The following is a 22,042-nucleotide window of genomic DNA, read 5'->3' on the forward strand; positions in this document are numbered from 1 at the left end:
CCTGGAGTACAAAAGAAACAGCATACAGCAACATGTGTGGACTGGCAAGATTGGGGGAAAAAAAACATGTGGTCGTATGTATCGTGATACACTGCAGAGCTATAGCGCGTCTTTATGTGAAAACAGCAGTGTCAGATGGGGTAGGGAAGGATCCTGAACGCGACTGCGGGAATGGAAAGTGAATAAAAAAAAACAAAAACAAAGCTAACCTTTACAAATATCATAAATTACACCAGCTGTTACAGACTGAAATCAAATGTATCTTTTTATTCTAAAATAGTAAAAATAAGAGCAGTTCACTTCTCAAAAGGGAGTCATGCAGGATCAAACTTGTAATCTTTTGATTCCCAGTCAGCAACTGATACTGGTGCGCCACAGGGCCGTCGTAGTAAATGAGTGTCAATGTCGCACACTAAGGCGGCTTTTTTTTTCTGTAGTTATATTTTTGAATAAAAGCACACTTGTTCTGTTATATTTGTACCTTTTGTGAAAGTGTTTCTTTGATATTTGGACTTCAGGCTTCATACATTATATAGTTTATGCCTACATTTTGTCATTTACTACTAGAATATGAAAAACGTTTCTGTTTTAAAAATGTGTTTACACAGATTACTGTAGAAATGGAACACGCATGAAATGCATGTTTTCCAAATAACGATCTATTATTTCCACTCTAAAACTCCACTTCACTCCCAGATAATCAATCAAGGCATGAGCTGGAAGAAGTTCATGCACGTTCTAAGTCAGTGGGAGGATGGAATAGTCGGCTGTTTGCAGCTTGTCTTTATCTGCACATTTAGGAGACAAAAGATGATGGCGGAGAGGTGCGAACGGATTTAAGAAGTGATTTAAGGTGGGACGGATCTACGAGTTTTTTCGTAGGCTCTGGTAATTCTAGTGTTAAATGTCTCCACTAGACCGTCGGTTTGAGGATGATACACCGTGGTCTTTAAGTGCTTTATTTTAAGTAACTTGGCAACTTCCCTGAACGTCTCCGAGGTGAATGGCGTCCCTGGCACAAAGACCCCTATAAATTCCTGTGCGATTATTTTTCGACGTGGCTGAGCACAGGGGTACAGCCTCAGGATATCGAGTAGCATAATCAACGAGGACTAATATATATTTATGTCCTCGGGCAGAGGGCTCTAAGGGTCCTACAATGTCGACCCCAATTCTCTCAAAGGAAAATCAATTAGGGGAAGGGGAACGAGAGGAACACAGTCCCTCCTAGGAATATGCCGTAATTGACAGTCTGGACAAGAGATGCAAAAATGGCAAACCACCTCATTAATTCCCAGCCAAAAAAATCTGAGCTTAATCCAGTCTAATGTTTTTTCGGTGTCCAAATTGCCTCCTAGGAGGTGGGCGTGTGCTAACTCACAGATTAGCTGCTGGTAAATTTGTGGGATTAACAACAGCTTTCTCACCTCCCCCTCATGCTCAGGTATTCGATATAATAGGTCGTTTTCTATCACAAAGTGAGGACCCTGTGGCATGGCCTGATGAGTGCTTTGGTCATTGACAAGTACTGCTGCATTTTTAGCATGTTTCAGGGAGTCATCATTTCATTGCTCCCTTATGAAAGAAGCCAGTGTTTCTCTGAACTGAAAATGTATTTCAGTGAGAGGGTCCAGTCTGACCCCAAGGGGCAGGGATTCCTCCCGGCTTATCGAGGCGTGGGTTGATGACGTGTCCACCTGCAATGGCCCAGGAATCTCCCTGTCTGCCTCTTGGCCTTCCGTATCTCTATCTGCCAGCTGGAGTCGAGAGATCCCCGTCTATAGCTAGGCCCAGGGTTTTTTTGGGAGTAGTATTTGGTACACTGCTTTTAGTATCCGACCAATCCCACCCGAGAATCACAGCGAAAGGTGGATGGTGGAGGACCGCCATGGTGATTTTTTTCAGCGATCCTCTATAGCTAATGAAACATCTGGCAGTTTTATATTTACAGGTTTCCCCATCAATATAGGTAATACTGGTTGTTGTTTTTATCCACTGTCGCAGTAGTACATATCGGTGAGCAACAACGGAAATGTTACTACCGGTATCGAGGAGCATTTCTACTTTATATCCATTCACTATTACCACTCCTGTATGTGTTAGCATTAAGGGGTTGACAAGTGCACACAAAGCGCCTATCCTCGTCCACCTGCATCCCTTCTTGTGCCCCGGCAGTTTATCTTCCCCGAGGTCCGGGAACTTTGGAACAGGCTCTGGTTTACTAGGACAGCATTTTTTCACTTAAGAAATATAGCAAAAGTTAGACCTCTTATCACGCTTTTGTTTTCAGTCGGCTAGATTACTGTAACACACTCCTCTCAGGACTACCCAAAAAAGACATCAATCGATTGCAACTAGTGCAGAATGCAGCTGCTAGAATCTTAACTCGGAAATGAAAATCTGAGCACATCACACCAGTTTTGATGTCACTACAATGGTTACCTGTGTCATTTAGAATTGACTTTAAAATACTGCATATGGTTTACAAAGCCTTAAATAATCTCGCTCCACCTTATATTTTGGAATGTCTTACACCTTACACTCCAAATCGTAACCTTAGACCTTCAAATGAGTGTCTACTTAGAATTCCAAGAGCTAAGCTTAAAAGAAGTGGTGAGTCGGCCTTCTGCTGTTATGCACCTAAAATCTGGAATAGCTTGCAAATAGGAAATCGGCAGGCTAATACAGTGGAGCACTTTAAAACACTGCTGAAAACACGTTACTTTAGCATGGGTTTCTCATAGCTTCATCTTAGTTAAATCCTGATGCTCTGTATATTCAATTAATTATCATTATTATTCATGGTGGCTCCAAAATCCGTACTAACCCCTACTTTCTCTTCTGTTCTTTTTCCGGTTTTCTGTGGTGCCGATCTGTGCCACCGCCACCTAATCAAAGCACCGTGATGTCCTTACATTAATGGATTAAAGGCCAGAAGTACACATGACCATCATCATCAAATTCTTCCATGTGAACCCTGAATACAATGAGGACTGATTGAGGTCATTTATGTTAGGTAGAATGCCTAGAGGGGGGTGGGCGGTTTTGTGGCCTGGAGCCCCTGCAGATCTTATATTTTTTCTGTTTTTTCTGTCCTCCCTGGCCATTGGACCTTACTTTTATTCTATGTTAATTAGTGTTCCCTAATTTTAATTATTTATTTTGTCTTTTTTCTCTTTCTTCGTCATGTAAAGCACTTTGAGCTGCATTGTTTGTATGAAAATTTGCTATATAAATAAATGTTGTTGATGGTTTATATGAAAGAAACCTAGTTTGTGTGACGTAATCCCCACAGAATCCACTAGAGGACTGTTCTGCTCTCTGATTGTGAGGCCGATTTAAAATTTTCCAGCTTTATAAGCTCCTCCATACTCTGGAATTCTCCCCAGGCCGGCTGGGCAATATTTTTGGAGAGTCCTTTTAAAAGCAAAAAACAGGCAACATGCTGTACTATTTGAAATGGTGTTAGTTCAAATGTCCTTAGCCAATGGGATGTTTGTTTCCAGAGAGCTTCTGCTTGCTCCCGGGTAGATCGCTCTGGATTTAACTCCCAGTTTTTTAATATCCTGGCCTGCCCATTTTTATCTGAGATCTTAACCCCAATGGGCGGCTCAGCTCTCTCCTCTGAGACAACATAATGAGTCCCCTTCGTTTCCTTCATAGGAACCATTGCATGTCTGTAAATCTCATCCATATTCTTCCTTTGAGAAAATTCTATAGCCCGGTTTCATATTTAGGAAGTGGAGCTTTCACCAAGTTACTCCTGACCCCCGAACAAACTCCCCACCAGGAAACTCGGCCCCAGTACTTTCTCACCTGTTTAATTCTTTGGTCCTGTCCCGTTTTCTTTCGGGAACCACCATCCTGTCGACTACGCCACTGTGTTAGAAATGAGACTTCAGACATCATAAAAGGTTGGGGCAGCCACCTGTATATTATTTCCTAGCTGCAAAATTTTTGTAATATTTGATCAGAGATGTTCACAAGACAGAGTCCAAAACAGAACTGAATATTTGGAGGTAAGATGGCGGTTTTAAGGGCTGGGGAAGGAAATGATGTCATCTAGTCCGGAGCTAGAAGTGACATCATCAGTGGCTCCGGAGCTGGAAGTGACGTCATCAGAGGCACCGGGACCTGGTGAGATTTCCCAGGAGTGGTCTGCAAGAAACTGAGAGAGACAGTCAGCACACTCTGCCACCCCCTGGTCTGGTGTAATATTACAGTTCCCCAGGTCCTAAACGCACATGTGTGACAAAGGAAACCAGTTATTTATCTCTTTATTCATCGCCAGCATTACGCAGATATCTAACAAACACTCAGTAACATAATCTCTAGCTCTGCCTGTACCTGAAACTTTAAATACACAATTTTATGGAATCTAATGCTTACATTAATGAATATATCCCTTGATGAATTTTTGAAAAGTGTTGGCTATTTATATATTACCTGTAACTACATGTTGTTAATCTTAAGCTCTTGTTTGAATCAAACTATTTATTTGTAACTCTGACATTTGTGTCTTCCTTCTAAGCATTCTCTTAAGAGTACTGAAATGGATTAAGAAGATTATAGAACCTACTTAAACTCGGTCTATTGAAGGATACAGTGCCTGTACAATCCTCGAATGTACCTGAATGTTGTGCCAGGCGTAAATTTTCTATATTTTTGGCATCTGGTTAGGACAATGGCTCCAATGAAAGTGTTGGAAAAAGTAGCATTTTTAAAGTATCATTTTTTTTTCTCTGAGATAACCATTTATAAGTCAAGAAATAGTTACTTAAACACCCTTTAAGCTTACTTGTGCTTAAAGCTGCTTTCCCTGATTTACAGTACAGTTAAACATCTCCATCACTCAGGTAGTCAAACACAAAGAGCTTTTAATGTCAGCTATGCATTTTGCAGAGAGTACAGCAGTGACAACAGGAACACGAGTGAAATCCTTGTCTGTTGTTCATTTCAGCTGAATTAGTTTGAACAGAAGGAGCAAAACCTGGCTGTGACAAATTGGCAGTGATATGTTAAAACATTTTGGCAGACAGTAAGTAGCCAGGAAGGTGTTATAAGTTCTCCTTTTATCATCTTATTCAAATATGGTTTACAAAAACTACTCTAACATACCAAACAGTTACAATCCAAACTTATTTTTGTTTGTTCTTTCTGTAACTGGAACATTTTTCAGTATTATTGTAACTATAAAAAGTCGAATAGAAAAATTGAGTACTCAACCATTAGCATTATCAGCATTCCTGCGGAATTTCCCTTAATGGATGTTTTCACTTGCAAAAGGCTTTATGTTACAACTTAAAGATTGTGCTTGAAATAATTTTCATACAGTGTTTTAAATTAAGAAAAATGTGTTTTCCAGTACAAGCTAAGTACTCTCATATGTGTATGTAAATGCAAGGTAAATTAATGTATAAATGTGCAAATATAGCAAAAATAAAGCACATAAATCTGCACAGCCATTTAAAGCAAAAACCACTTGATATATTGCTTACTGATTATTTTAATGTTTAGTACCACTTGTATTAGGTAAAGAATAATAACAATCAGTTAAAGAAATACTCCACCCAAAAATATATTTTTTTTACCCCATGTATTTTATAGTGAAATTTATCATTTTTATCCTTCTAAGGCTGGCTCAGAAAGTGCTAGGACCACTGGTAAAGAATCAAATATCAAAAATATTTCCATATTCGTGATTAGCAGTCAATCAGTCATCATCCAACCCGCTATATCCTAACACAAGGTCACGGGTGTCTGCTGGAACCAGGGCACCAACCCATCGCAGTCGTGATTAGCAAAAAAAATCAAAATAGCCTAAAATGACACACCACATGCCTATATTACCGATACCTTCTTTTTCAAATTTTTGTGAAAAAGAGTAACTTTGACCCCTCGTATCATGTCCATAGACCTGTTGAGTTAGTTGATGTGGCATTCACAACTTTAAGTCCTTCTGATCATTGTTTTTAAAGACACCTATTGGTTTACTGTTTATCATAAGGGTGTAATTTTCTTGCACAAAATAAGGTTAAAAAATGTCCTAAAAATAAAGTTTTTTGGTGTCTAGAGGGCCAAAAATAGGGAGGTGCCCCGAAAAGCTCAACATCTTGCATAATTAGACATCAAAACGAGTGGGGGTTATTCTCATGAATAATATATATGAATAAAAAAAAAATCCTTCTGACTTCCAAAAGAATTTTACTGGCATTTAAGTGAAATTTGAGTACAAGATGTTACAGTTGATATATATTAATTAAACAATACCAGAAAGTAAGTAAGACTTTCACTCAAAAAATGGAAGATGGGTGCAGAGTCAAGAGGAAAGATTATGTCGTTAAAAAAAATGGGACAATATAATGATTGTATGAGGAAATACAGCCTAATGGAAGTGGAAGGGATGGAAGGGATGAGGTTAGGTACCAGGCTGAAGAAAACAAGGACAAAAGTGATTCTGAATGACATACTGGGGTGGAGTTCAATAGGTCATATTATCTTCAAACATAAGGTGAATTACCACAGCTTTTTAGAAGACACGCAGCTTTACCTATCTATAGCACTGATGACCCTGAAGCTCTGTGCCCTTTGATCCAATGCTTACTTGCATTTCAGAATGCATGACTAATAATTTCCTCAACCAAAAAAAAAACATCTTAGTTGTTGACAAAAATGGAAAAAATGAGGGTCTGATCAGTTGGGATTAAAAGTCAAGACAGATGTAAGAAATTTAAGTGCTATGGACTCTAACCTAAACTTCAAATGGCTCATTAACTCTATTTCCAGAACTGTATTTTTTACTTAAAGGAATTTTGTAAAGTTAGATTTCTTAGATCAATCTTAGTATTATTCTGAGAAATTAATTCACACTATTTTCATTTGACTAAAAAAACATTAATTCAGCATGTAACAACAAGAATCTTTAACAATAAAAAGAAATTCTGAACAAAAATCACTATTTTAGCATCATTACACTGGTTACCTGTGTCCATTGGAATTGATTTTAAAATACAATATAAAGCTCTGAATAGTCTTGCATCTGTTCCCTTTCATTCCCATTCGTAAATTTAGATCTTCTAATATTGGTTTGCTTACTACAACTAGAGCTAAGCATTAAAAGAAGGGGTGATGCAGCCTTTTGCTGTTGTGTACTAAACATCTGGAATATTGGTATTAAATTTCATTGTTACGCTGATGACACACAGCTTTATCTATCCACTAAATACACTTTAGTTTTCCCTCCAAATACTCTTATAGCATGTCTCCAAGACATAAAGTCACAGATGACTCACAATTTTCTCCAATTGAATAGCAATAAAACTGAGGTGCTCCTCATTGGTTCTAAGTCTACACTCACTAAGGTTAACCATTCTTCCATTTTAATTAACAACATTAACACAAACATCTCTTCTCAGGTTAAGAGCCTATGTGTCATTCTAGACAGTACCCTCTCTTTTTTTCCCAAATAAGTAATGCAAAGACTGCCTTCTTCCAGCTCCAAAACATTTCTAGACTTCGTCCTGTTCTCATGCAACACAGTACTGAAGTATTGGTTAATGTCCAAGTTATTTCATGTATAGATTACTGTAATGCTATTCTATCTGGCATCCCACAAAAACGTATCCATCTCTTACAACTTATTTAAAATTCTTCTGCTAGGATAATCACCTGTTCTAAATTCACTGAACATATTATACCTATTCTCTCCCAACCTCACTGACTTCCTGTTTACTACTGAATACAATACAAAATACTGCTCTTACATTTAAAGCTCTCCACAACCTTACTCCTCCCTATCTTACTGATCTCCTACAGACTTATACTCCCTCTCGCTCTCTCAGATCCTCATTTGCAGCTCTTCTTTCTGTACCACACATCAAACTTTGCTCTATGGGAGCTCAAGCATTTTCTCATAGTGCTCCTCAACTCTGGAATTCTCTTCCCTCTCACATCCGTCAACTAGACTCAATAACACATTTTTTTTTTTTTACCATCAAAACTTATCTCTTCAAACTGGCATGCCAAATATGAATTTAACACTGTTACTGTTTCTTACCTTTAATGCTTGCTACTACCTCTGTACTTTATTGCTATTTGATTTTATCGTTATCTTTGTTTTTAAATTATATTACTGCTGTTTAATTTAATTCTAAGGTGACCTTGAGTGTTAAGAAAGGAGCTTATTAAATAAAATGTATTATTATTATTATTATTATCAGTAGTAGTAGTAGTGTACACCAGACTAATACCATGCTGCATTTTTAAAAATTCTTAAAAATCCACTTTTTTATTTGGATTTTTCATAGCTGAAGATCACTTTCACTTTTAATTGTTTATGTATGTAAGGAAATATACAGTATACTTTTTGAATTTGAGATCATTATTGATCTCTATTTTTCTCTATTTTCTTTTCCAGTTTTCCGTGGTGGTATTTTGTGCCACTACCAACTAACTAATGTACTGTGCTACCATTTGTGATGTTGGAGTGAATGTGAATGTTCCAGCTATCGAAGAGACCCACTACATTGAATCTTTCAGAATAAAGCTTACAGTTAGGTCCATAAATATTTGGAGCAGAGACAACTTTTTTCTAATTTTGGTTCTATACATTACCACAATGAATTTTAAATGAAACAACTCAGATGCAGTTGAAGTGCAGACTTTCAGCTTTAATTCAGTGTGGTGAACAAAACGATTGTATAAAAATGTGAGGCAACTAAAGCATTTTTTGAATACAATCCCTTCATTTCAGGGGCTCAATAGTAATTGGACAATTGACTCAAAGGCTATTTCATGTGCAGGTGTGGGCAAGTCCGTCTTATGTCATTATCAATTAAGCAGATAAAAGGCCTGGAGTTGATTTGAGGTGTGGTGCTTGCATGTGGAAGATTTTCTGTGAACAGACAACATGAGGTCAAAGGAGCTCTCCATGTAGGTGAAAGAAACCATCCTTAAGCTGCGAAAACAGAAAAAACCCATCCGAGAAATTGCTACAATATTACGAGTGGCAAAATCTACAGTTTGGTACATCCTGAGAAAGAAAGCAAGCACTGGTGAATTCAGCAACGCAAAATGACCTGGACGTCCACGGAAGACAACAGTGGTGGATGATCACAGAATTATTTCCATGGTGAAACCCCTTCACAACAGCCAACCAAGTGAACAACACTCTCCAGGGGGTAGGCGCATCGATATCCAAGTCTACCATAAAGAGAAGACTGCATGAAAGTAAATACAGAGGGTGCACTGCAAGGTGCAAGCTACTCATAAGCCTCAAGAATAGAAAGGCTAGATTGGACTTTGCTAAAGAACATCTAAAAAAGCCAGCACAGTTCTGGAAAAACATTCTTTGGACAGATGAAACCAAGATCAACCTCTACCAGAATGATGGCAAGAAAAAAGTAAGGAGAAGGCATGGAACAGCTCATTATCCAAAGCATACCACATCATCTGTAAAACACGGTGGAGGCAGTGTGATGACTTGGGCGTGCATGGCTGCCTGTGGCACAGGGACACTAGTGTTTATTGATGATGTGACACAGGACAGAAGCAGCCGAATGAATTCTGAGGTGTTCAGAGACATACTGTCTGCTCAAATCCAGCTAAATGCAGTCAAATTGATTTGGCGGCGTTTCATGAGATGAACAATGACCCAAAACATACAGCCAAAGCAACCCAGGAGTTTATTAAAGCAAAGAAGTGGAAAATTCTTGAATGGCCAAGTCAGTCACCTGATCTTAACCCAATTGATCATGCATTTCACTTGTTGAAGACTAAACGTCAGACAGAAAGGCCCACAAACAAACAGCAACTGAAAGCCGTTGCAGTAAAGGCCTGGCAGAGCATTAAAAAGGAGGAAACCCAGCATCTGGTGATGTCCATGAGTTCAAGACTTCAGGTTGTCATTGCCAACAAAGGGTTTTCAACCAAGTATTAGAAATGAACATTTTATTTCCAGTTATTTAATTTGTCCAATTACTTTTGAGCCCCTGAAATGAAGGGATTGTGTTAAAAAATGCTTTAGTTGCCTCACATTTTTATGCAATCGTTTTGTTCACCCCACTGAATTAAAGCTGAAAGTCTGCACTTCAACTGCATCTGAGTTGTTTCATTTAAAATTCATTGTGGTAATGTACAGAACCAGAATTAGAAAAAAGTTGTCTCTGTCCAAATATTTATGGACCTAACTGTAAAAACAATAGGAACTACTTAAGCACTTTTATGTTAGACAGAATGCTCAGTGATGGTTTGGAACCCCCATCTGGAATGTTTTTATTTTCTCTGGCTATCTAACCATAGCATGTCATTATAATCACGGGAGACTTAACAAAAACTATAATTAAGAGCTCTGTTTTAACTGTTATTTAAATATATTTATCATTTAAGTATGTATTGATTTAGTCTTATTTATTTTATTAGCACTTATTTTTAGCATTTAATTTATTCCCTCATGCACCTATTTATTTCTAATTTATTGTTGTTTCTTAATTAATTGCAATCATTTCTTTATCCTCTTGTAAAGTACTTTGAACTACATGATTTGTATGAAAATGTGATATATATTAGTAAATTTTGTTATTATTCTTTCTCATCCTTAAGACTGCTCAAAAAAGGAAAATGTAGGTAGTGGATATAAATTGGATTCTTGTAGTTGTTTTTGTATGTTGTAAATTTCCTCCTACAAGGAAAAACACTTTGTTCTATTTATAAGACCATTAAAGCCTGATCTTTCTAAATTATGATCTATGTATTACATTTTAAAAGCCACATTCAAACCAATGTTGCTTTTTTTGTGCATCCATGAGTACATATTAGCTCAAGTTTAGTGGTTGCACACATAATAACTTTTTCCAGTATTCAACAAAATTAGATTTTTCATTACCTTAGGTCCTATCTTTTACACCTGTTCTGTTATCTTTTTTGTAAGCTAATTTTGTTTTGGATGCATCTTGGATCATGAAATCTCTCAGTATCTCTTTCTTTTCCCTTCACATTAAGTCCTACTTTAACCAATAGCAGAGCTGTATGAACTATTGAACATACAATAAAAACACAATAAACTTGACTTTTTCTGTTTACACTGCTGTCATAATGCTTACTCTATCCATACCACAACTATTAATTTCCCAAATATTAACACATGACTTCTGTGATAATCTTGTTTTGTCCACTATACTGCTTTGGTCATTACCTTTACTTCATGTCTTTACTTTAGTCAGTAATTTATGATTTTGTAAATATAGACTGAATAGTGTGTCATATGATAAAGCAGAATCATTGAAAGGAAATCATTATCGGATAGCATGAGTCAAAGTAAGGATATAAAAAAATAGATAAAATTTAAAATGAAGAGCATAAAAGAACTTTTGCATGCAAAGTTAAAATAAAATGGAGAAAAATATTCTGTGCTTTTCTATAAATAAATGAACAATTTCCCAGTTTCTCTGTACAAATGCATAAATGTGGCAGAAAGGTCTGAGTGATTGGTCTGAACAGAACATTGTACATTAGCTCTTCGTAAATATTTCATGCAGCAATTACTGCTGATTTGCCTACACCATGCTTTACATCCTTCTAAAGGGAATTTTAGTGGCATTGGATGCCTCTAATGATGTGAATACTCAATTATAGTAATTTCTTTTAATAACACAAAACTGGTTTATAAAGTCTCTACTGTTTGTCAATGTCCCAGAGGCATGTATCATGAAACCCAGGTGTTAATTTGTCTAAGCAATTTAAATAGGTTGGCGGATCTCAGTGGGCTCCTCTCTGTACAAAATAAAGGAAACTGTAGGCTTGATTATCTGATAGATTTAGAGGACAACAGGATTTAGAGAGACCTCACAAGACACACAACTAATCCCACTTGTCAAGTATTCTTTTATATTTAAACTGCAGGTTAGAATCAAAACTGCCTGCTTCAGAAGACAGTACTCCAGCTGAATTCTAATTTTCTACAGTATCTAATTTATTAGAGTGTATGGTGACTTTTGGTGTATAAATATAATAGAGTCTAGTTCTTTTTTTTGTAATTAGTGGTAGCATGCCAGAATGAAATTACAAATTTCCACTGGGACTTAGCATGAAAGTTGAGATCTTTTGAGATGTAAATGAGCAAAATTTATAGCTGCCATTAGTGAATAGAGTCAACTTACAGGTAACTGTTTGTCAGGTATTTGAACTGACAGTCGACTTAACATCTAATATTTGGGGATAATTAACAAGTTATATTAGCATGCGGTAATTTAAAGACTCGCTGCCCAAGCCCTGATAAAAAGCGCAAAGCAATTATTCTGTCCTGTTTTCATAATGATTTGTATCACACAAAAAAGTCACTCTTGTAATTAGATAATGTAATTTCCATTCAAAACGTAGCATATGTTGCTACTGAGATAAACATTTTTTATATTTCTTTTAAAACTGCTTGTTCTGTAGATTAGCAAGTCCAACTATAAAATTTAACTGTACTCTGTGCATGTAAACAATAATGACTCAACAATGCTATATTGTTCAATATGTGACTACATACTAACATGTAATGTAGTCATTCAGGGACATATAATGTTTTGGAATTCTTAAAATAAATTTCAATCTTAAAGAACAAAACAAAGTAAAAAAAACATTGTATATGCTGCTGCTTAATTATTCTATAAAATGTAATATTAGACAGCCGAATATATCAAACCTCATGATAGTTCTTATTCAAAATAAGAAGGCACTCGTTTTGATTTAGGAATATTGTACATCTGGTATATTGTCTCAGATTAATATCCGGAATAGTGTCAATTGGTAAAAAGCTCAAGCTAAACATGCAGCCTTTCATTAAACTAGTGATTTTGCTATTTCAATCAGATTAAGTCCAAGAAATACATCATATTGAATAATCACACATATTTCCATCACATCTGAAAGATACTGAGAGCTTTTTTCAAGTAAAAATTCAGAAGTGTCCTACAAATTACTACATAGGAATTGGGTATTTCATCTAATTGAAAGTAGTGATTACCTCCTATAATATTGGGCAATTGTAATTATCTACTTTTTTACATTCTTTTAGTGTTTAAACAAATATATTTATATATACATATATATATATTTATATATACACACATATATATATTACTGTATATATATATAGTTAAAAGCAATTTTTTATTTTTTATTTGATTTAAACAGTCATGTACTACTGTCACCAACTGCTAGCAATTTACATCAAATGTGAAACGTTCAATTAGAGTAACAATATTATTAATAATAAATACAACACAAATTAAAATTACATTGTATTTTGTTTTTTAGGAGATCTGGATAATAAGCATACATTTGGAACAGTGGTCAGTAGAGCCAAAGATAATGCCTAAATTGCATGCTGATTCAGTAAAACTAATGGGAATTCCAACAGAGTTAAAATGTGACAGAATGTTGTTGCAGTCAGCAACTTTTGCAACAGTAAATAACATTTGTGTTTTTTTCTGTAGTCAAAGACAAATAGTTCTCATCCATCCACTCCTTTAACTCATTGACACAATTAATTAAGGACGTCATCAGAGAAACAACATTTGGACTAAAAGAAAAGTATAATTGGGTGTTGTCTGCATCTATGTGAAACTTAAAGTTATGTTCTTTGAAGGCAGTTTTCATTTAAAGTGAAAATAGTAAAGGTCCAAGTATTCAGCTCTGTGGGACTCCATATTTAACTAGATTGGAGTTAATAAAAGAATGGAGTACTATCAGTATAATTCTATGTATAATAAGCCTGATTTGAGAAATATGAACTAAACCAGGTAAGGACTGCGCTTGAGTGACCAGTATCATATTTTAGAGCATTAGAAAAAAATTAGATGATAACAGGTCATTCAGTCCAACAAACCCATCAGTCCTAACCACTTCATTTTTCCAAATTAGCATCAAGTCTAGATTTGAAGATCCCTAAAGTCCTACTTGTTAGCTTATTCTATGAGTCCTACTGGGTAACTTATTCCATGTGTTTGTGGTTTTGTGTGAAGAAAAATGTCCTAATGTTGGTGTGAAAATTACCCTTAACAAATTTCCAACTGTGTCTTTGTGTTCTTGATGAACTCATTTTAAAATAACAGTGTTGATCCACTGTACTAATTCCCTTCATAATTTTAAACACTTAAATCAAGTCTCCTCTTAATCTCCTTTTGGTTAAACTGAGAAGGCTCAACTCATTTCATCTTTCCTCATAACTCATGCTCTGCAGTACTGAAATTAGCCTAGCTGCTCTTCTATGGATTTTTTCTAGTACAATTATGTTCTTTTGGCAGCCTGGAGACCAAAACTATACACTGTAATCCAGATGAGGTCTCACCAGCACATTATAAAGCCTGAGCATAACCTCCTTTGACTTGTACTCCATACATCATGCTAAATAACCCAACATTCTGTTAGCTTTCTAAATGGCTTCTGAACACTGTCTGAAAGTTGATAGTGACAAGTGCATTAAAAACTTCTAAATCAATCTCATAAGGTGAACTTTAAGTTTTCAGATCTCCTATTGTTAATTCAAATCTAACATATTCACTTCCTACCAGTAATACTTTTCATTTACTTGCATTAAAATTCTTCTGCCACAGTTTTGGCCAAGTCTGTATGCTGTCCAAGTCGTTCTGTTTACAAATGTGTGTTATACCTTTTTGTTTTAATTTGAGTTAAGTTCCTACTATGGGTAGTAGCTACAGAATACTAACATGTGGTATAAACAACAATCATCAGTAAACCGCATCCTTATATACTATGTGTGTCCTCTTTATGCAGGTGGGACAGGGTCAGGTGAAAAACATGAATGGAAATAGCTGGTGTTTTTAGCTAGCTAGACCAGTGATGCCATGACACAGTATTTGAACAATGTCATTGGTTTTGGACAATTTGGCATTCTGTGTTGGTTGAAAAGCCTCATTATTTAATGATGATGTGGAAATGCCACGATAGTGCCAATCAGGGCAGCCAAGATTGTTTGGTCGCTGCTTATGTGTCTGTTGCTTTTGTCTGTTAACTTTGCCTTTTGCAGCAATATAAGTAATACTTGAACACAAGATCAGCTCCTATCTATTGAGATTGGACTTCGTTTATCCTCAAACGGTCAAGGAGACTTACATATTGATTTAACACTTATGATCCCTCCGAATACAGACTCCAATCCTGGCAACTTGCACCTGAAGCAGAGAAGGGGGAAGTGAGCAGGGTCTCTTGTGCAGTTCAGGACACATGCTTTTTGAGCACCCCTTCCTGGTGTGGTTTTATCCAATGTCAGATCACTGTGGAACAAAATAGATTAACTTAACCTTCTTCTCAGAACAAGTTAAGGATTATTTTCTCTGTTCAATGTATTGCTTTGTGGAGATATGGCTTAATACATCAGTTCCAAACTCAGCATTTGAACTGCTGGGGCTTCTGGTTTATAGAGCATGATTGCAATAAGTCAAAAGGAGACAAGGTCTGCTTCTAAATGGATAATAATTGGTGTACAGATGTTTCCATATTATCAAAGCACTGCTCCAGCAATCTGGAACTATTTATTATTAACTGTAAGTCATTCTATTGACCCTGAGAATTTTCTTCAATAATTCTCGTTGGAGTTTACATCCCTCCTGACACAAACATGAATGAAGCGCAGCAGCAATTGGCAGATTACATCACTGGTTTGGAGAACAGTCATGCAAAATCCCCGATTATAGTGATGGGTGACTTTAATAATGCAAACCTAACCATTGAACTTCCCAGATACAAACAGCTTGTTAAATGCTCCACCAGGCATGGGAAGACTTTGGATCACTGCTACTGTGCTATAAAGGACACATACCAGGCTTTACCTTGCATGACACTTGGTAATTCTGACCATTAAGTGTCATTATATGCTTACTACTCACTTATAAACAAAGGCTAAAACTAGTTAAACCGATAAAGACATCTATTCGTTCATGGAATGATAAGTCAGTTGATGTATTGCCTAAACTACAGATTGATATGTTTAAAAAAATGCTTGAGAAAACATTTTTGTGCTGACTGACACAGTTACATGTTATATCAGATTTTGTGAAGAGGTTTGCATTCCCAGCAAATCTATTGTGATTTATAACAAGGGAAAACTGTGGTGTACCAAAGATCTAAGGAATCTCTGTCAGATGAAAGAAAGAGACCATAAAACTAGTGATAAGGATGCTTACAGACTGGCCAGGAATAAGCTAAACAGTGCAATCAAATATGCTAAATGGAAACACAAAAATAAACTGGAGTTTCAGTTTTTTGCAAACAATAGTTCCTCTGTACGGAGAAGCCTTCAATATGTTACTAATTACAAAAACATATTTCCCAATGCTCACTCAAATTCATCCCTCTCTGACAAACGTAACAAGTTTTATGGTAGATCTGAACAACGTTGTACTGACTACTTATATCTTCTCTGCTCCTTCAGCTCTGAAGGGGTTGTAACACCATCGACTTCTTCCCAAAATCCTCTCCCCTCTTCTTCTTTTTCCATCCAGGAATACAATGTCTGGAAGCTGTTTGCATCACAGAACTGCAAAAAGTCAGCCGGTCCTGACTCTGTCTCACCTGCAACAGTCAAACAATGTCAAGCTGCTCACTACACTCTTCACAGACATCTTTAATCAGTCTCTTGTACAATGTACCATACCAGATTGCTTTAAATCTTCTGTTATTGTTCCTGTTCCCAAAAGTGATAAAATAAGCTACATCAATGATTATAGGACTATTGCTCTTACATCAGTTTTAATAAAAATATTTGAATGGCTTGTTCCAACCCATCTAAAATATGTTACTGTTACTGATCTGAACCCTAATCAATTTGCATATCAAGCAAATAGATTTGTGGATGATGCCATCAATATCGGTCTTCATTTTGTGCTGGAGCATCTGGACTATAAAGGAACTTATGCCAGAATATTGTTTGTTGACTTCAGTTCAGCTTTTAACATCATTGTCTCTGAGCTGCTGTTAACTAAACCTCTACAGGTTAATCTGAATCCTTCCATCTGTAAATGGATTTACAGTTTTCTGATAAATCGTAAACAATATGTTTGTGTGGGCTTCCATCTCTCAGACTGTCTCTATATTAGTACAGGTGCCCCTCAAGCCTGTGTACTTTCCCCCTTACTTTATTCCTTGTACACCAATGACTGCAGGCTCATTAATCCTTCAGTTAAAATCATTAAGTTCGCTGATGACACAACCATTATTGGTCAAACTACCAATGAAAGTGAAACACCTTATAGATAAGAGGTGTCTCATCTTGTGTCTTGGTGTGCTTCCAACAACCTAGGACTCAATACCACCAAGGCAGTGGAAATGGCCACTGACTTTCACAAGCAGCGCTTACAGCCTCTCTCACTAGAAATTAATGATTCTGTAGTTAACCTGGAGGAATCATTCACATTTTTGGGCACAACTACAGTAGACCCCCACGAAGTCGCGGTTCAGAGTTCGCAGCCTCAGTCATTCGCGGATTTTTCTTTAGAACCTATCTAATAATTATTAGCGGAAACAGCAAATATCCTCCGCAATTTTTTTGGCTTTTATTGTGGCAATACTGTAATGTAGAGAGAACAGGAAGCAACTGTAGTGGAAACGCGGCTTGGGATAGTGAAAGTAGCCAATAGAATTTGAAACTGCGACTCCCAGCAGTCCCTGCAGTGGCTCTAATTGGTCTTCTGCTGAGGGTGCTGGGGCTATTGGGGTCAAAGGATGTCAGCTCGCTTTTAAAAAGGGGGCCGGTGACCAAAAGCAAAAAAAAAATTTTTGTAATTTGTGTTTCAAGTTCCTGTCTGCCTGCCTTGTGTTGGTTACCTGTACTTATTCGTTTTGTCCTGGATCGTTTCGTGTTTGGCGTCTGCATTGTCTGCCTGTGTACATAAGGACTATAAGTGGATTCATGGCCATCCTGCAAAGAAAGAAGCACTCCTGAACCTGTCTTCACCATTTCAGGAACTAGCGGTAGGACTATCTTTACATTCCCATTCAACGTACGGATCTCTGGACTTTCTATTTTCATCATTACATTTCATCCGTTGCCATTTTTCATGATTTACTGTGTGTGTTTTGTTGGTGCTTTGTTGTACTTAATGTGTAATCGCTGTAAGGGGAACAGGGGTGGTATCGTTGTTTTCATTTATTTCACTTGTTTTCATTACATTCTTTATTTGCTGTTTGATTACCGGATTGCTTTGTTTTTGTCTCTGTTTGTGAGTGCGTGCGGGTAGGGTCAAGGCTGGGTGCGTCCCTGGAATCTCCACCATAAAAATAAATAAATTGCTGTCTTAAACGGTATGAATCTTAGTGGCACTGGACCGCTACAGCGTTATTCATTTCTCCTTGCTGCTGATTGACTGTGAAGCATCTCCAGCTGAGTGTTCTTGTGTTTTCCGTTTTATTCCTCTTAACCCTTAAACCGCCACAACCAGCTATAGTCGTTTCCCAGTGCCATTTGCGAGCACACAGGAGCTGACTTAAAAGCCTGAACAGCGCCTGTCCTTTTTGGCTGATTGCTTTGTTTCTCTCTCCTCCCCCAGAAATTCTCTGCTCCTGTTGGGGGTTGTGCTCCCCTATGATGTTTGTCTATTCTTTAATCGATAACTAACTGCTTGTTCTACTTCTAAAAGAGACATGTTTGTTGTTTGAAGTGTTTGAATAAAGTTCCTGTCTCTACAATCTCCTGTGTTTCTGTGCAATTCTGTGACCCAAGCGTGACACACTGCAGCCTCACTGTCTCTGGGATTGAGACAACGTCAGCGTTTACCTCTGTGTGTTTGCGTGCAGCCAGTTCAAGCGCAGTTGGCTCGATGATTTCTTCCATGGCATCAGTTGCACCTTGTACATATTGTTCCAGCAGTTTTTTAAATAGTTTGTACAGTTCATTAGCAGTGTGTAAAATGATCAGTGTTGCAGTAATTGTGATGCTCTTTCCATGGAAAAAAAATGTGTTCTATTAAAATTTCACTTTTTCTTTGTGAATTGTGACGTTTATTTAAAGTGCAGCAAAAAAAGTATTTGGCGTCCAGGGATGCATTAACCCCAAAGTATGTGGTAATTTAAGGGTTAAAGCCCCAAGATGCCGTCAAAACGCCCTGCACCTTCCAAGGCTTCTGGCAATGAAAACGCGCTTGCATGAACTACAGTACATATAGCGGTAACATCAGTATTTTACATTCTAGCACTGCGGGAGACATAGCAGTATAGTATACAGTGTCACATGTGCCTGGGGGGCGACCCGGCTGGGCCACCCTGGAGGAGGGCTTACGCCTCCCCCAGACCACGTGGGGGGCGACCGCCCTGGTGGCAATATGGACCATGGGTACAGAGCTTTGAAGCTCTACCCTGTAGGGGCCTGTGGTCACCGCCAGGGGGTGCCCCAATGCCTCGGGAGCCCTGGACCTCAGCACTTCCGACACACCAGGACGTGCTGAGGGGGAAGAGGATCGGGGACACCTGGAGTGCTTCGGGTGTGCAGCCGGCACTTTCACCACACTGGGCGCACATCCGGGTTGTCATAAAAGGGGCCGCCTCCCTCCATTTGCGGGCTGGAGTCGGGAGGACAAAAAGACAAGGTCTTGGAGGAGAGGCAAGGAGGTGCCTTCAACAGAGTGAGGCATTTGTGTAGCTGGCCTGGACTTTGGGGACTACTGGGGTTAGTGTGCACTTTATTGTAAATAATAGAATGTATAACAAACGTGTTGTGGGTGATTTGAACGTGTCTGCTTGTCTGTGTACCGGATCATCTTCCACAACAGGTTTACCTTTACATTCTTTTTTTTAGGTAATTTATTAAGCTTGAAATTAAATTAAAGTGTTTTGGGAGAATATTTAGGGTTTAAACTATAGAAATAGGCATTTTTTAACCACATTCAAAATTTGCGGTTTTTCACAATTCGTGGGTGCTCTAGGAACGTAACCCCCACGAATTTTGGGGGTGTACTGTATCACAAACACAGCTGGGACATTAACACTTCTTACATCACTAAAAAGGCACAGCAGTGATTGTACTACTTACATTAACTAAAGAAATTAACTATTTCTCAGCCAATCTAGGTTCAATTTTACAAAGCCATAATTGAAAGTATAATCACTTCTCCATTGTTGTCTGGTTTTGTTCAGCAATGCCATACTCCAATCTAAATTACAGCATGTTGTGAGGTCTGCTGGGAAAATAATTGGATGTGCTCTTCCATCTGTGACAGACCTATATTCATCACATGCCACTAACCATCTCAAAACTTTAGAAGTTCGTCTTATTAACTTATGCTATTCATGTTATTTGTATGTGATGTTATGTTCCATTATAATCAGCTCCAAGTCTACCAAGTCAAATTCCTGTACATTAAGTAATAGTGAATAAAAGTGATTCTGATTCTGAAAGATGCTTTAAAATGGGAATTGGCAGATTAAGAATACAGTACCATGAAGGAAAACAAAATCTAAATTGTGCCACATCTTCAATGAACTTTGAACAAGGTATGTTTACTGTAACTGTAAAAATGATTTTCAGTCCCAGACCTGGGGAATACCTGTGGCTGCAGAATTACGTTCCAACCATTCTCATAATCAGTGACTAATTTTTTGCTGTAATTGATCTCATTGTTTAATTGTATTTTATGCATTTACAAAAAACTGTAGTGTAGAAACTAGACTGTAACATACTGCAATAAGGGCAAGGAAGTCATAATAAGATAACTGTTTCGATTTACTGAATATAAGATGTTGGATGTATGTGTGGACCAATAATCACAGACAAAACTGGATAAACTTATCTGGGATATTCATGAGGCAGTGTTCTCTGCTGTTTTGAATTAAACAAATTTAAAAATGTAATATTATAATATCATTTCTTAGTGAAAGTCCATATTAATTACATTTTAAACCGTGAATGAAACCGGCTGTTTGAAAGACTTTATCCTTTAAAATTAAAAAAATAAATTAATGGATGCCTGGAGATTAGAAGAAGTTTAAAGGAACAAAGTCAGAGAGACATGGTGGCACAGTGGTAGCTCTGCTGCCTTTCAGAAAAGACACTAGTGGTTGTCCTCCCTGTGTCCTCCCTGCATCCTCTGGGTGCTTCAGTTTCCTCCCACAGTCCACTGGTTATGTAGTGACACTAGTGGGTGTTTTTGAGTTCACACTGCTATGGACTGGTGCTTTGTTCAGGCACTGTTCCAGCCTTGCACTCTGTGCTTGCTGGAATAGGCTCCAGTGCCCTACGACCTTGCTCAGGATTAAACAAGCTTAGAAAATGGTATGGTAAAGTCAGACAGTTTCTAGCCCTTGATTTGTTTTCTTAATAATAATTTATTAGCGATAGTCCAACCAATCAGTGTCCAATCTAAATTAGCCATTTTTTAATCCAAACAACTCGATCAGTAACAGGTAAACTGGCTATTCTCAAAAAAAATTTTTTTTGCATCTGTTTTTCTAAGTATTATGGTAATTTAGCCATGGTTCTTCTTTACAAAAGCATATCATGTTACTAAACAAAATGCATGTGTCATTTTGCTGCTAGAATGCTTTGTGTAAATTTAGAGTAGGCAGACTTTAGTAGATAGTGGGAAAAGATCAGAATATTGGCTAGTACATTAAATACAGTGCAGTAATAAATTAAGAAAAGGGGCTCTGAGGAGTCATCCTCTGCATGGAAAGGAATAAAAGACGTAAATATGATCCAGCTGAACTTGAAGTGGAAGAAAATTAGCCCTGTAGATAGGCGTGTCTTTGGCAGAAATTAAAAGAGAAGCTGTTTTCATTTTGTTAATTATAACAGACACTCTTTGTCTGAGTGAGGACAGTGAGCTGGTTTGTATTTACTACAGCAGCTCACATTTTGAATCGAATAAAACAAAAAAAAGAGAAGAACTTGGCTTCACTGCTTAGTAATTGATAGGCTTGTTTTTTCTTTGGTTATATTCTTGAATAAAAACGCACGTGTTTTTGATATTTGAATTAAAGTCTTCACACATTATACACTTCACGTCACTATTATTATAAGATTCTGTTTTAGCTATGTATTCAGCAGTTC

Source organism: Erpetoichthys calabaricus, chromosome 1 (genome assembly GCF_900747795.2).
Source record: "Erpetoichthys calabaricus chromosome 1, fErpCal1.3, whole genome shotgun sequence".
NCBI classification, from domain to species: Eukaryota; Metazoa; Chordata; class Cladistia; order Polypteriformes; family Polypteridae; genus Erpetoichthys; species Erpetoichthys calabaricus.